General features: G+C 51.2%; 3 non-coding genes across 3 annotated transcripts in view; all 3 read left to right on the top strand.

The window, feature by feature from the left end:
- Positions 1–2,550: 2,550 nt before the first annotated feature.
- LOC149195310 (18S ribosomal RNA) lies at positions 2,551–4,363 on the top strand. The gene has a single exon (XR_016255418.1). It is a non-coding gene; the product is annotated as an 18S ribosomal RNA (ribosomal RNA).
- Positions 4,364–7,174: 2,811 nt separating this feature from the next.
- On the top strand, positions 7,175–7,328 carry LOC149195309 (5.8S ribosomal RNA). Its single transcript, XR_016255437.1, has one exon. It is a non-coding gene; the product is annotated as a 5.8S ribosomal RNA (ribosomal RNA).
- Positions 7,329–7,575: 247 nt separating this feature from the next.
- LOC149195308 (25S ribosomal RNA) overlaps positions 7,576–8,209 on the top strand; it is a 3,412-nt gene continuing 2,778 nt past the window's right edge. The window contains exon 1 of the ribosomal RNA XR_016255509.1: positions 7,576–8,209. This exon is cut by the window's right edge and continues 2,778 nt beyond it. This is a non-coding gene — a ribosomal RNA (25S ribosomal RNA).

Here is an 8,209-nt window from a genome sequence, read left to right as displayed (position 1 = left end):
GGAGGTGGCCGTAGGGGAAAATTATTCATCGTCCGGTCGGTAAAGCTGTGGTAAATCTCCTAGGTTGCCTATACGTAGGGTGCGTGGGGTGCGGAGCTGCCTGATCCCTCCTCCTGTTCGGATATGTGTCCTTGTATTGTGTAGCGACCCTCTTGATTTGCATTTACTTCTTTCCTTTGCCTTCGCATCGTGGTTGCCACAGGCAGTCAAGTGATCGAGGTCCACTGTTTCTGCTGGCGCGGGTGGACTCCTAGGTGGCCTTGGTGCGTGGCGTGGAGGGTCGGGGGGCATTTCTAAGAGAGGTTGTGGGCTCGGTTGGTCTTGTTGTTTTGTTTCCTTCCGTTTCCTTTGCATTGAGGCTACCGCAGGCGATCATGCGTTCGAGGTCCATCATTGTTGTTGTCCGGGTGGACTCCTAGGTGGCCTCTCTGTGGGGAGGGTTGGGGGGCACTTGTTGTTTCAATCGTGTATGCGCTCGTGGTCCAATGGGGAGGAGGCTTGCTACTATAGTCATCGATGGTGGGGGCTATTTGGAAGAAGGATTTCGAGGTGGAAAGCTTCGACCTCCCTCCTTTGCATGGATGTGGCCGTAGGGGAAAATTATTCATCGTCCAGTCAGTAAAGCTGTGGGAAATCTCCTAGGTTGCCTGTACGTAGGGTGTGTGGGGTGCGGAGCTGCCCGATCCCTCCTCCTGTTCGGATATGTGTCCTTGTATTGTGTAGCGACCCTCTCGATTTGCATTTACTTCCTTCCTTTTCCTTTGCATCGTGGTTTCCACAGGTAGTCAAGTGATCGAGGTCCACCGTTTCTTCTGGCGCAGATGGACTCCTAGGTGGCCTCGATGCATGGCATGGAGGGTCAGGGGGCATTTCTAAGAGAGGTTGTGGGCTCGGTTGGTCTTGTTGTTTTGTTTCCTTCCGTTTCCTTTTCATTGAGGCTGCCGCAGGAAATCATGTGATCGAGGTCCATCGTTGCTGCTGTCCGGGTGGATTCCTAGGTGGCCTCTCTGCGGGGAGGGTTGGGGGGCACTTGCTGTTTCAATTGTGTATGCGCTCATGGTCCAATGGGGAGGAGGCTTGCTACTATAGTCATCGATGGTGGGGGCTATTTGGAAGAAGGATTTCGAGGTGGAATGCTTCAACCTCCCTCCTCTTCATGGAGGTGGCCGTAGGGGAAAATTATTCATCGTCTGGTCGGTAAAGCTGTGGGAAATCTCCTAGGTTGCCTATACGTAGGGTGTGTGGGGTGTGGAGCTGCCCGATCCCTCCTCCTGTTCGGATATGTGTCCTTGTATTGTGTTGCGACCCTCTCGATTTGCATTTGCTTCCTTCCTTTGCCTTCGCATCATGGTTGCCACAGGCGGTAAAGTGATCGAGGTCCACCGTTTCTGCTGGCACGGGTGGACTCCTAGGTGGCCTTGGTGCATGGTGTGGAGGGTCAGGGGGAATTTCTAAGAGAGGTTGTGGGCTCGGTTGGTCTTGTTGTTTTGTTTCCATCCGTTTCCTTTGCATTGAGGCTGCCACAGGCGATCATGCAATCGAGGTCCATCGTTGCTACTATCCGGGTGGAATCCTAGGTGGCCTCTCTGCGGGGAGGGTTGGGGGGCACTTGTTGTTTCAATTGTGTATGCGCTCGTGGTCCAATGGGGAGGAGGCTTGCTACTATAGTCATCGATGGTGGGGGCTATCTGGAAGAAGGATTTCGAGGTGGAACGCTTTGACCTCCCTCCTTTGTGTGGAGGTGGCCGTAGGGGAAAATTATTCATCGTCCGGTCGGTAAAGCTGTGGGAAATCTCCTAGGTTGCCTGTATGCAGGGTGCGTGGGATGCGGAGCTGCCCGATCCCTCCTCCTCCTCAGATATGTGTCCTTGTATTGTGTAGCGACCCTCTTGATTTTCATTTTCTTCCTTCCTTTGCCTTCGCATCACGGTTGCCACAGGCGGTCAAGTGATCGAGGTCCACCATTTCTGCTGGCACGGGTGGACTCCTAGGTGGCCTCGGTGCATGGTGTGGAGGGTCGGGGGGCATTTCTAAGAGAGGTTGTGGGCTCGGTTGGTCTTGTTTTATTTCCTTCCATTTCCTCTTTGCATTGAGGCTGTCGTAGACGATCATGCGATCGAGGTCCATCGTTGCTGCTGTCCGGGTGGACTCCTAGGTGACCCTTGTGCGGGGAGAGGAGGGGTGGGTTCGGGGGCATTTCTAAGGGAGGTTGCGGGCTCGGTTTGTCTTGTATGATTTCCTTGCCTTGCCTTTGTGTCGAGACTGCCGCAGGCGATCATCCGATCGAGGTCCACTGTTGCTGCTGTCCAGGTGTACTCCTAGGTGGCATTGGTGCGGGGCGGGGAGTGGCCTTGGTGCGTTGTGGCTCGGCAGGTCTACCCATTTGTTTGCCATGTCCTTGGCATGTTGCATGTGCTTCCTTCTTGGGATGTAAGAGGTGCAAGGCATAAAAGTTTTACATGATATTTTGACGTCTCTTTGACTTGATGGGTGTTTAGGTTGGCTCTCGGTAAGAGAGTGCCCGGAATGCCCTTTGAAGTGGGAGGGTGCTACCTGGTTGATCCTGTCAGTAGTCATATGCTTGTCTCAAAGATTAAGCCATGCATGTCTAAGTATGAACTAATTCAGACTGTGAAACTACGGATGGCTCATTAAATCAGTTATATTTTTTTTGATGGTACCGTACTACTCGGATAACCGTAGTAATTCTAGAGCTAATACGTGCACCAAGTCCCGACTCTTTGGGAGGGATGCATTTTTTAGATAAAAGGCCGGTGCGGGCTTGCCCGCTTCTCTGGTGAATCATGATAACTCGACGGATCACACAGCCCTTCTGCTGGCGATGCTTCATTCAAATTTCTTCCCTATCAACTTTTGATGGTAGGATAGAGGCCTACCATGGTGGTGACGGGTGACAGAGAATTAGGGTTCGATTCCGGAGAGGGAGCCTGAGAAACGGCTACCACATCCAAGGAAGGGAGCAGGCGCGCAAATTGCCCAATCCTGACATGGGGAGGTAGTGACAATAAATAACAATACTGGGCTCATTGAGTCTAGTAATTGGAATGAGTACAATCTAAATCCCTTAACGAGGATCCATTGGAGGGAAATTCTGGTGCCAGCAGCCGCGGTAATTCCAGCTCCAATAGCGTATATTTAAGTTTTTGCAGTTAAAAAGCTCGTAGTTGGATCTTGGGTCGTAAAGGTCGGTCCACCTACTCGGTGTGCACCTGCCCTTCCGTCCCTTTTGTTGGCGGCGTGCTCCTGGCCTTAATTGGCTGGGTCACGGTTCTGGCGCTGTTACTTTGAAAAAATTAGAGTGCTTAAAGCAAGCTTATGCTCTGAATACATTAGCATGGAATAACGTGATAGGAGTCTAGTCCTATTGTGTTGGCCTTCGAGACCGGAGTAATGATTAATAGGGACTGTTGGGGGCATTCGTATTTCATTGTCAGAGGTGAAATTCTTGGATTTATGAAAGACGGACCACTGCGAAAGCATTTGCCAAGGATGTTTTCATTAATCAAGAAAGAAAGTTGGGGGCTCGAAGACGATCAGATACCGTCCTAGTCTCAACCATAAACGATGCCAACCAGGGATCGGCGGATGTTGCTCTAAGGACTCCGCCAGCACCTTCTGAGAAATTAGAGTGTTTGGATTCCGGGGGGAGTATGGTTGCAAGGCTAAAACTTAAAGGAATTGATGGAAGGGCACCACCAGGAGTGGAGCTTGGGGCTTAATTTGACTCAACACGGGGAAACTTACCAGGTCTAGACATAGTAAGGATTAACAGATTGAGAGCTCTTTCTTGATTCTATGGGTGGTGGTGCATGACCGTTCTTAGTTGGTGGAGCAATTTGTCTGGTTAATTCCAATAACGAACGAGACCTCAGCCTGCTAACTAGCTACGCAGAGGTTACCCTTCGCGGCAAGCTTCTTAGAGGGAATGTGGCCATTTAGGACATGGAATTTTGAGGCAATAACAGGTCTATGATGCCCTTAGATGTTCTGGGCCGCACGTGCGTTACACTAATGTAGCCAACGAGTTTTTATTCCTGGTTCGAGAGGATCGGGAAATCTTCTCAAATTGCATCGTTATGGGGATAAACCATTGCAATTATTGGTCTTCAACGAGGAATTTCTAGTAAGCGTGTGTCATCAACTCGTGTTGACTACGTCCTTGCCCTTTGTACACACCGCCCGTCGCTCCTACTAATTGAATGATCCGGTGAAGTGTTCGGACTGTGTCAATGATGGCGGTTCGCCACCGTCAACGTTGTGAGAATTTCATTGAACCTTATCATTTAGAGGAAGGAGAAGTCATAACAAGGTTACCGTAGGCGAACCTGTGGTAGGATCATTGATAGCAGGGGTTTTCTTTTTTGGTTCGGGTTGGTTGGGTGTCAATTGCAATGTGGGACATTGTGGTGCGTCTCTAGGGGATCGGGTTTGGTGTTTGGCGAGAACATCGTTGGTTGCTTGTCTCGAGGTAACGCTTGTTTTTTCATGTGTGCTTGTAAGCCATGCTTGTGCTTGTCCCACCCATCCTTTGTTTTTCTTCCCCCCAATGTGTTTCTGCAGGGGGTTCGGAAGCTTGTTTCTTGGGAGCCCTTCCGACGATCTCTTCGGCAGGGCATGGTTGCTGCAGAGTTGAGGTGCTTGGTAAAAACGATGGATAAATTCGGACTCATTCGTAGCAGCGGTGCTCGGTCTTTTGTTCGTTGGAAGGCATGGGCCAAGGGTGCGGGCTTCCATAGTTGGTTCTCTCGAAAAGGCGGCGGCGGTTGATGTGTTGCTTGGGTGAGCTTTTTCGCAGGTGGTTGGGTCGAGGGAGTGGTTGCGCGCGCGCCTAGTAGCTCAAACCTTCCGTGAGGTGAGATTGTTGGGGTGCGGTCAAGTATGGGATGGATGAAGAGCGGTTCAACCCATTGGGCTGGCCATCTTAGTCCCTCTCGACCGTTCCTTGACATGCCCTCGCGGAAGGGTTGGGTGTCCAGGTAATGAAAAACCCATCCCTCGGTCTGAGCTCCATCAAGATCGCAATTTTCCCCGCCAACGGGCATGAGGGTGGCAATCTTATCTCGTGCCTTTGCCGTCGAGGGAATTCCTCGTCCTCTCGTGAGCCACTCCACTTCTGAGGGAAAAAGAAGTAGCGGGTTGTGTCTTTGTTCCTCCCTTTGGATTGTGGGTTTTTTGTGGGACTTGTGTCATTTCTTCGTTTCATGGTGTGCACTTTACGAACGTCCCTCTCTCTAGTGGCCTTGCACCGTCGATGTATTTGTGGCTCGCAGCTTTCTCCAGCGTTGAGTGTTGGCCCCTGACAACTCCTCTTTGGAGTTTGATTCTTTGACCCCCGTTGACTCTCTCGGTGGAAAGGTTGCTGGTTGTTTTGTACACGGAGGGGTGCAATAGCGAGGTGGGTTTGTGTTATGGGTAGCAGTCTATTTGTCGTTTGAAGCCTTGTGCCACTGGGTTAGCGGGCTGTTTGCCTCTCAGTGACGTGCTACAAACACTAATATCATCGTGGCCCTTGTCTTTTCTGTTGGTCAGTTTTGGGTTGTGATTTATTTGCTTGGTTGTTTTTGCTATGTTGTAAAGTTGGAAAGGGTGTTGTGCTGAACGCATGTGGGAGGGTGTGAAGAGGTGGGACACTTTTTTGATTGGGTGCCTTGTTTGATTTCTTTTTGGTTAGTGGACACCTTGCTCGGCATGCTGTTGAGATTCTCTCTTTTCTTGGGATCTTTGTTTCTTTGGTGTTGTTTTCTTCCCTTCTTCCTTTTGCCCCTAGTCTTACGAAGGAGAGGTGCGATTGTTGTGGATTGGTGTTCGGGAAGGACAAAAAGCAGTGCGAGTTCCAAGGGTGGCCACCCTAGTCCTTCTCGATCGCCGTCCCCTACAGTTCCCCCCTTTCTGAAGGTGCGAGGTTTGGGAAGCTTGTTCTCTGTTTGAGCCTCCCCTTGTGAGCCAGTAGCCACGTTTGATATCTCTTGCTTTCCTGTTGTTTTCTTCCCTTCTTGCTTTTGTCCCCTTAGATTTAAGGAGAAAAGGTGGGATTGTTGTGGATTGGTTTGTTCAGGAAGGACGAAAAGTAGTGCGAGTTCCGAGGGTGGCCACCCTAGTCCTTCTCGATCGCCGTCCCCTGCAGTTCCCCCCTTTTTGCAAAGGCACGGGGGTGGGGAATCTTGTTCCCTGTTTGAGCCTCCCCCTGTGAGCCGGTGGACGCGTTTGATATCTCTCTTTCTTTCATGGTTTTTTCTTCCCTTCTTTCGGCCCCTAGATTTACGGAGAAAAGGTGGGATTTTTGTGGATTGGTGTTCGGGAAGGACGAAAAGCAGTGAGAGTTCCCAGGGTGGCCGCCCTAGTCCTTCTCGATCGTCTTCCCCTGCAATTCCCCCATTTTTAGTGAAGGCACGGGGTTGGGGGAGCTTGTTCTTTGTTTGAAGCCTCCTCCCCTTGTGAGCCGGTAGCCGCGGTTGATATATCCCTTTCTCTCTTGTTGTTCTCTTCCCTTCTTCCTCATGGCCCCTAGCTTTACGAAGAAAAGGTGGGATTGTTGTGGATTGGTGTTCCAGAAGTACGAAACACAGTGCGAGCTCCCGGGGTGGCCACCCTCGTCCTTCTCGATCGTCGTCCCCTTGAATTCCCCCCTTTTGCCGAAGGCACGGGGCGTGGGAGGCTTGTGCTTTGTTTTTGCTTTGTTTTCTACCTTGTTCTCTTCCTTTCGGTCCCTAGCTCTACGGAGAAAAGGGGGAATTATTGTGAGCTGGTGTCGGGGAAGGGCTAAAAGCAGTGTGATCTCCCTAGGTGGCCACCCTAGTCCTTCTCGATCGCTGTCCCATGCATTTCCCCCCATTTTTCAAGGGTGTGGGGCTGGGGGGAGATTGTCCTCTTTTCAAGCCTCCCCCCGTGAGGGGGTTAGACACCTTTGTTTCTCTTTCTCTCATGCGTTTTTCCTCATTTTTCCCCTTGGCCTTACATTTGTTGTGGGGGGTGCCCCTATCCAGCTTTGTTGCCGATTTTTCGGTAATATGTGGAAACGACTCTCGAGGGGTTAGACACCTTTGTTTCTCTTTCTCTCATGCGTTTTTCCTCCTTTTGCCCCTTGGCCTTACATTTGTTGTGGGGGGTGCCCCTATCCAGTTTTGTTGCCGATTTTTCGGTAATATGTGGAAACGACTCTCAACAACGGATATCTCGACTCTTGTTACGATGAAGAACGTAGCGAAATGCGATACTTAGTGTGAATTGCAAAATCCCGTGAATCATCGAGTTTTTGAACGCAATTTGTGCCCGAGGCCTCAGTCGAGGGCACGTCTATCTGGGCGTCGCATCCCATTCAAACGCGCTCCCTGTAATATGCTAGGGAGCAGTGGAGCTAGTCGTCCGTGCCGCATGCAGTGCAGTCAGCTGAAATACCTCAAGCGATGTTTCGTGGCGTGCGTCGGTGAGCGGTGATCTTGTCCTCTTGGATGGGCAGTAGGCGTTAGTCGATGCGGGCTTTGTGTGGCATTGCTCGAACTTGATTTGCTCTCTCTTGTCCTCCCATGGGGTAGGGCAGATTTAGCTCCAACTTTGCGACCTCAGCTCAGGCGAGAACACCCGCTGAGTTTAAGCATATAATTAAGCAGAGGAAAAGAAACTTACAAGGATTCCTGTAGTAGAGGCGAGCGAACCGGGAAGAGCCCAACATGGAAATCGGGTGGCGGCGCCGCCTGAATTGTAGTATGTAGAAGCGTCCTCAGCGGCAGACCTGGGCCAAGTCCCTTGGAAGGGGGCACCTGAGAGGGTGACAGCCCCGTTAGCCCAGGACCCTGCTGCATCACGAGGCATTATCGGCGAGTCAGGTTGTTTGGAAATGCAGCCCTAATTGGGTGGTAAATTTTGTCCAAGGCTAAATACAGGCGAGAGACCAATAGTGAACAAGTACCGTGAGGGAAAGATGCAAAGGACTTTGAAAAGAGAGTTAAAGAGTGCTTGAAATTGCTGGGAGGGAAGCGGATGGAGGCTGTCGATGCGTCTCGGTCGAATGTGGAACGGCTCAGGCTGGTCCGTCGCTCGACTTGAGGTGAAAACCAACACGAGCTGCTACATCGTCACAAGTGCGGGCGGATTACTCCTTGTTGGTTTGCCGCTACGGTGGTCGAGGAACGAAGCATGTGCCCTTGTGGCAGGCTGTGTGCACCTGCGTGCTCGTGGTGTTGGTTGGCGG

The sequence above is a fragment of the Pinus tabuliformis genome, chromosome 2_2 (assembly GCF_031772625.1).
Source record: "Pinus tabuliformis cultivar Carrire ecotype Pingquan chromosome 2_2, CPIR1, whole genome shotgun sequence".
NCBI lineage: Eukaryota > Viridiplantae > Streptophyta > Pinopsida > Pinales > Pinaceae > Pinus > Pinus tabuliformis.
Note: the sequence above shows the minus strand (reverse complement) of the source record. Positions and strands in the feature narration are given on the sequence as shown.